Source organism: Parus major, chromosome 3 (assembly GCF_001522545.3).
Source record: "Parus major isolate Abel chromosome 3, Parus_major1.1, whole genome shotgun sequence".
Lineage (NCBI taxonomy): Eukaryota > Metazoa > Chordata > Aves > Passeriformes > Paridae > Parus > Parus major.
This window is the reverse complement of record NC_031770.1, coordinates 107159930-107167114: the sequence shown is the minus strand read 5'-3', so window position 1 is coordinate 107167114 and position 7185 is coordinate 107159930. Positions and strand designations below refer to the sequence as shown.

The 7185-nt window shown below is 40.2% G+C and overlaps 1 long non-coding RNA gene across 1 annotated transcript; it reads left to right on the top strand.

Annotated features, from left to right (window-relative positions):
- Positions 1 to 1799: 1799 nt before the first annotated feature.
- LOC117244006 lies at positions 1800 to 2741 on the top strand. The gene is made up of 3 exons (XR_004496288.1): positions 1800 to 1891; positions 2252 to 2405; positions 2533 to 2741. It is a non-coding gene; the product is annotated as an uncharacterized LOC117244006 (long non-coding RNA).
- The last annotated feature ends 4444 nt before the right edge of the window (positions 2742 to 7185 follow it).

The following is a 7185-nucleotide window of genomic DNA, read 5'->3' as shown; positions in this document are numbered from 1 at the left end:
CCTTCCTATACAGAGGAGTTTAGGATTCCATCACACAGTGAGAGTACAAAACTACCTCATTGTCCCAAAAAGCAATGTAAGAATCTAAAACAATTTTTTGCACAATCAAAGTTGATGAGAGGTCTTCCCACCAAATTCACAAGCAGCAGGACCAAGTCTGTACAATTAAAATGGAGCTGAAACATCAAAGGCAGGAAAAGAAAGGGCACAGCATGAGCTCATGGGATTGTTTACTATGGAACTGTGCTCTCCATATTTTTAAACCTTTTGCTTGAATTTCATTTTCCTTTGAACTCCAGACATGTTAAGGCCCACTAAAATACATGATGTTTTCTAACAAACTACAATGCAGATTAGATCAATTCTTTAATCTCATGTTTTCCTCTTGAATGCTGCAATCAACCATTTTATGCTCAGTTGGTTATAAAATTAACCCAGGCACTTTAGCTATATTTCAGAATGTTCTGTGACACACTGCAACAGTTCTGTATTCTAAACTTTCTAATTTTGCTGAGAATATGCCAGGGTCTTCTCATCCATAAAGGTGAACATAGCCCAGATCTAAACAGAAGGTTCATAGTTACTTTATCATGAAAAAATTGGGTGAGGTGGAAGCACACAACATTTTGATGGATATTAAAGAGAGGCCACAATCACAGTCACTTTTGTCCAAGGAAAATGAACAACGTGGAGTATGCTAGTGAATTTGAATAAATAACTTCAGAAGAAAAGGCAGCTCCAGAAAACATGTTAAAGTTCTGAAAAACCCAACAATAAAACCACAACTGGCAATGTTACTTTTTTAACATTTGCAGTTACTACTCCAGCTACTCTCTGCCAGTGACTGTCTCCTACAGGCAAGTTTTTCCCTTGAGCACATGGATGGTAATAGTCAGAGAGCTCTCTTCTGTAAAAAAAGTTCTCAAGAGTATTGGGAAGCTTGTGAACAGGTCCTTGTGATACTGGAAGGGAGACAGACCTTTATGTAATTTACAGGAAGTGCTTTTAGCAACTTTATGACTAAAATTTCTATAAATATCTGTTGTAGAAAAAACACAAGGACACAAAGAAGCTTTCTCAGAAAAACAATGAACTGTTATAGGCTGACTACGCTTTGCAAAAACTATGTTCAGAAGCTTTGGTTTATATTTTGAAGAAGTAACCTGCAGCCTTCAGATCCTACTGGGCTAAGCTAGATTTTTCTAGAATCTGCCTGTTGCTAGATTCCTCTTCTTCCATTAAGTACTTTTGATTCTCTACCTGGGCTGGACTAGCATTGTTTTCTTGTAATTCTTGGAATAAAATTTGATCCTGGGCAGAATTGTGGACCATGTAATTTCCCATATTTAGGACTTCTGGGAGCAGGTTTTTTGGGGACAGATGTTTCACAGTACTTAATGCAGCTGCAGCCTTTTTCCAACAGCCAAGTAAACCATAAAATTGTTCTCAGCTTTTCTACAATATTTCTGGAGGGCCCTGGATGGCAGCCATAGGGGATGGCTTTGATTATCAGTGAAGGACTGTTGGGAAGATTGGTTTGAGTCCCAGCCCAGACACCTGAGAAGATTTCTTTTCCAATCACATTAGTGAATCACTGTGTTTAAAATGATGGAGATTTGTTAAAGGTGGAGAAATAGGATGTAATGACCAGGAGCATTTGTCCTATTAAGCAATATTAAGCAATTAACAAAGTAAATATTATTAAGCAACAAACAAAGTAAAACAATTTGAAGTCTCCTTCTGTAATTTAAGGGTTTGTGTCTCCAGTACTAACACCCCACTGGGCAGACTCCATGCCTGGTCTCTCCTCCCAGGATAAAAAACAGCTGATGACTCAATTCTGAGCAACCCTTCAGCCAACCCGAGCTCCTTCTCTCTTTTGGCTCCTCTAGTAAGTAGTCCCTTTTTGACCTTTATTCCTCTTCTTCAATCATTTCTACCCCAAGACCAAATTTCTCCCAAGACCCTCCTTACCATGATTCCTTCTCTCTCTTGTTTATTATGTATTTTCATGTCCTAAAGCTACAAGCTGTGAAAGATCAGACCAGTCACTCCAGGCCTGTTTTGGCTTGCTGAATTGGCTCAGGTTTTTCTTGTGTTATAGTAATTGTGTAATTTCCTCCCCTTTCTCATGTCTTTTTACTATCTTTATTTTTTTCAACAGAAATTCTCCAAATATAAAGAACTTAAATGAAAATCCAATGTTTTCCAGATGGCTTCCTCAAACACAATAATTAATCCATTTCCCTAGGTACCTTGCCTGCTTCCAGACTCCAGCTGTTTACTCCCTCTTTCCAGGCTGCCATCCTTTTAGAGCTTTCTGAGTGGAGTTCCCTCCTGTAGACCTCAGGCTTTTGTCTCCAAGGCTCAGCTCAGATCTATCTGATACAAATCCTTTGTGTGAGGTAAGTTTCCTCTCCAACATTTGTGCTCATTTCCTGGAGAAGGACTTTTTTTCCCTGGTCTGTGTTTGCTGGGTGGGCTACAAGTCCTTATCAGCCTTTTCCTCCCTCTGACCTCCTGTCTTTTCAGCTTTTCTGGTTTCCATCTGTGCCTGGAGCTACTTTGCCTTCCCAGACCATGGAGCTGTCTGTTCTCCTGCTCTGGTATTGCCTCACTGCTGCTTGGATCAAGCTGTGCTCCCATGTGCAGACTGTCTGAGATCGGGAGTAGAAGTTACTTTATGAAAACCAGGCGACTTATAAAATTAGACAGTCAAAAATACAGGCAGTTATAACACATTTGTGACTGCTATAACCTCTTTGGGGAATGACTTGAGAAGGTTTTTAAGGCAGCAGGTGAATAGCTGGTGCTTCAAAGACAAATATCATGCTGAAGCTTATTACAAAAATCATCAGCATTTCCTACAAATGGCAAGATACGCAGAACAGACAACTGCATTAGATATCAACCCTTTTGTAAATGGTTTTACAGAAAGAAATTAAAATGGATACATAGTTTAAACAAATCTGAATAGTGTATGTGGAGGTGAGGAAGAAAAGGAGGAAAATGGTATGGGCAAAGGGAGATTAAGCTGTTGAAAAAAACCCCAAATACACATGAAAGGCGACACAGCAGAGGAATAGGAGACTGAGGACTGCATAGGGCAGTGCTGTTGTACTGACAAAAATAAGCAAGTAGAAGGAATAAAAATCTCATTTTCTAAGAAAAGAAGTAACTATGTAAAAATGACATAATGGCTCTTGTTTTTTTTTTTTTTCCCTCCCTCCCTCCTTGCAAATGCAGCCTAGGAGAATGTGATTACTACATCACATGCATCCATTTTCTAATGGAAGTTACTGTGCTGTTGCCAGATACTGCCATGACTCTCATCCCACTACAACTTTCTTCAAGGACCTTGTAGAGCAAAACCCCAGAGTGTAGTAAAATTAGACATATTTTGTGTCTCTTTCCTGTCTTTGGTAGGGGTGAGATTCAACCCTCTGCATATTTTATGTGTCTCGTAATAACACCCACTCCTTCATTGCAGAAGAGGTACTCTGTTGTCCTCCTGTGACACCTCCTTGGGATTGCAGCTGGAAGATGTGTCACTGGGATTTCCCTTTGCTCCCTTGCTCTGAACCAGACACTTATGGCAGGTGCTGGATTGGCGGTGTCACAGAAATGGATACTCTCAGCCACAGCTTGCACAAGTGGATACAATTTAAGTGTCTGGCTTGTGTATAGCATGTATCACTGCTGCCTGAGCAAGGTTAATCAGCAGCTGTCAATCAGCACTGTTCCAGCTCTCCTGGGCTGGGGTGGGAACTCAGTGCTGTGGGACCGCAGCCAAAGCCGAGAGATTTCAGTTCCTGATTTCACCTGTTGGGTTGTTGTTTTTTTTTTTTGTTTTGTTTTGTTTTTGGTGGTTTTTTTTGTTTTGTTTTGTTTTTTTTTCCTTTTAGAGCAGGAGAGAGTTATAGTCATTAGTGCAGGTCTGTGCCTCTAGCTGCTCCTTTAAGGATGCCCTTCTGGCAATCTGAAGACTGTCCTTCCTGGGAAAAAAGAAACAGGGGGAAAGTGAGATTGTGATAACACATTATTAAATCCAGTCTGATGAGGAGCAGCTGAGGGAGCTTGGGATGCTAAACCTGGAAAGAGGGAGGCAGAGGGGGGACCTTCTCGTTCTCTACATCCCCCTGACAGGAGGTTGTAGCCAGATGTGGGGGGTGCTTTGTCCTCTCAAGTAAAAAGTGACAGGACAAAAGAAAATGGCCTCAGGTTGCATTGGGGAGGTTTAGATTGGATATTAAGAAAAAAAACCTTCTCAGAAAGGATGTCAAGCATTGGAACAGGCTGCCCAGGCGAGGGGTTGTGTCACCATCCCCGGGGATATCTAAAGGACGAGTGAGTGTGGCCCTTGTGGACATGGTTTAGTGGTTGTGTGAACTTGGCAGTGCTGGGTGAAGGGTTGGACTTGATCTCAGAGGTGTTTTCCAACCTAAACAATTCCATCCATCCTTTCTATGACTTCAGACTGCAGACTGCCCAGCTTGTTGAGATCTTTGCCATGACTGCTGTCACCCGGACTCAGATTTGGCACTGCTAATCTTGCTCTGGACCTGTGTTCTGTGTTGGAGTTACTCCTGGATGTTTGCATGTCAAAGGCAATGCTAATCTTGCTCTGGACCTGTGTTCTGTGTTGGAGTTACTCCTGGATGTTTGCATGTCAAAGGCAAAATGGGAATAGGGAAAGCCATGTTGTGCATCCTATCAGCCTATAAAGGCACACAAGTGCCTGTGCCCTTTGTTTTCCATGAGCTGGCAAAAACTTGACCCTTGTGTCCAGAGCTTCTGAAGATGAATAAATATGTACAGCACACACACACATACAAACATACATTCTATATGTGTGTGTTAATACATGAACTTAGGGAAATAATGTAACCAAGTCCTTTTTCCTGCTACTAAAGCAAATCACTGAATAATAATCCATTATATAGAAGGAACAAGCTTCATCCTGAGAGCCATTAAAGTCACTTCTCTCCAAACTCCTGTATGAATGTTGTTCCAGAATATCATGGCAGTGTTTTGCCATAATACCTCTTTTCTAATTTCCAGTCAAAGCACATCCACCATCATTTTGTGTGTATTGACTCTGAACAGTGCTGCTTGTAAGCTTTAGTCATGAACTAAATCTAATTCTGGATTGTCCAAACTGCATTGTTGATTTTGTTTGCAAGGAAAACAGGTTTAGCAGAACCTAAAGGCAAAACTAACACAGAGATGCTGCAAAAGGAATTAGTATGATGGCATTTGTTTTATCAGACTTCAGTCACCAAAGTCTAAGGTGGTTGTGTGTTTTCCCTCCACAATCACCAGAAAGATGCTGGCACCTCTCCAGGGTTTTTATCACTCAGGCACATATTTCATGATCCGAAGAACTATTTCCCATCAGTGCCTGCTTCTTTCTTTCACAGAAGTGAATCTGTATCAGCAGAGTAGCTGAAGTATGTACCTAAAAGCAGATGAAATGAACCTCTCTTCACTGTTGATCTTAAATCCAAAAGAATATTCCAGTCAATGACACTTGGATTTTTCACTCATTGAGAGGAAAAGGGATCACAGAGAAGTCACCTGATATGTCAGAGAACTGTTTTTAAAGAACTAAACTCCCTTAATCTGGTCTTTATTGACATGTTATGAGACAAACACTGAAAGAAAAACATGGAATGTTTAAACCGTTTTTCTTTCCCTAGAAGCAAGTGGCTTTTAGAATATTCATTGCACAAATTGCTCTAATTACAAATTGGAACAAGAATAAGTTTTGGAATTCTGATTTCACATGACAGAGGGCTGATACTATGGTGTTAAAAATGGCTGAAATAGGAAATTTCCTCCCTTTAATCCTAGGTTGCTCTCTGCCCTTAAATCAGACCAATTCTATCTTCTAGGAGCTCACTCTGAAATAATATGATCCTTTAGCAGACTAGTGTGTTTAAACAAAACTATTGTTTTCCCTCTTGTTTGTGACAAAAGGTAATGAATGGAGACTGGGAGTTCCTGAGTACAGCAGGAGCTCTGGGATAACTATTCACATGAACTTCTGAAAAAGAAAAAAATTGATGTGAAGGGCCAAGGCAGAAAGACAAATGAGATAGAAGAAGAGATGCTGATTTTCCAGTCTGGGCTGGAAATAACACAGATGGAGAAGTGAACAAGAATAGTAAACATTGTGTCTGCAAACTGTTCTCTGAGTGGGTGTTTTTGGGAGAATGCCAGCTAAAGGTTCAACTTTTGGTAGGATAAGTATGTGTTACCCATGCCCAAATTTGTGGGTAATCAACTCAAAAATCAGCTGATGAGTGAGTTAAATGTTGTTTCCTTAGAAAAAACACTCAGGTTTGCAAATATCTTTGATAATAAATTTTGGTAACTCAGGGACATGCTGGAGCACGTTCCCCTTCTCTGTTGCACATCCCCCCTGCATTTTCCAATGGGCAAATGTAAGTCCAAAAATGCAACTAACTATTCTGTATTAACTTTGTGGTGTTTTTCTCTGCACACAAAAAATTTGCAGTTCTTTGCATATTTATCAGGAGAAGTAGCAATAATCTCAGCTCACCATCCCACTTAGAATGGGAATTCAGAAACATTTTACTTGTCAAGCTGTAAATACCATCTTCTGTTTGTGTCTCTAACTTCATTGGCTCTGAAAGCAGAATAGGAGCTGCTTTTCCTCTTTCAGGCTGAGATTTTGATAACAGTTAAAGTGGGAATACAGAGTCAAAATGTACACTTGTAGCCAATGAGTGAAAATTCATATTCTGCTGCTTTTCACTGTGGTGAAATGAATAATCCTCAGTACTTTAACTTCTTAGGAGGGAAAATATAAGGCAATCAGGTGCTTCTTAAGTGCTCAGTCTGTTGTGCTGTTGGCTCAGTTTGCTGCCTCTCTAGAAAACCTGATGTGTATTCTTGGCAGCAGGCATCAGTGTCCCGAGGGAGAGGATATACAAGCCTGCAGGAATGTAGATAAGCATCTAAGTTCTTACTATACATAACAACAAAAAAAATAACCAGTGAAAGCTTTCAAAGTGCTGCCAAGGGGCCCTTCTTCATAGTCACAAGTACCTTACTAAGAGGAGAGCTTACACTTCTAATTGAAAATATTTCATATTTAATAGATTCAATCATAATTCTGACTTTTTTGACAACAGCAAAAAGAATAGTCTATAGGGTTTT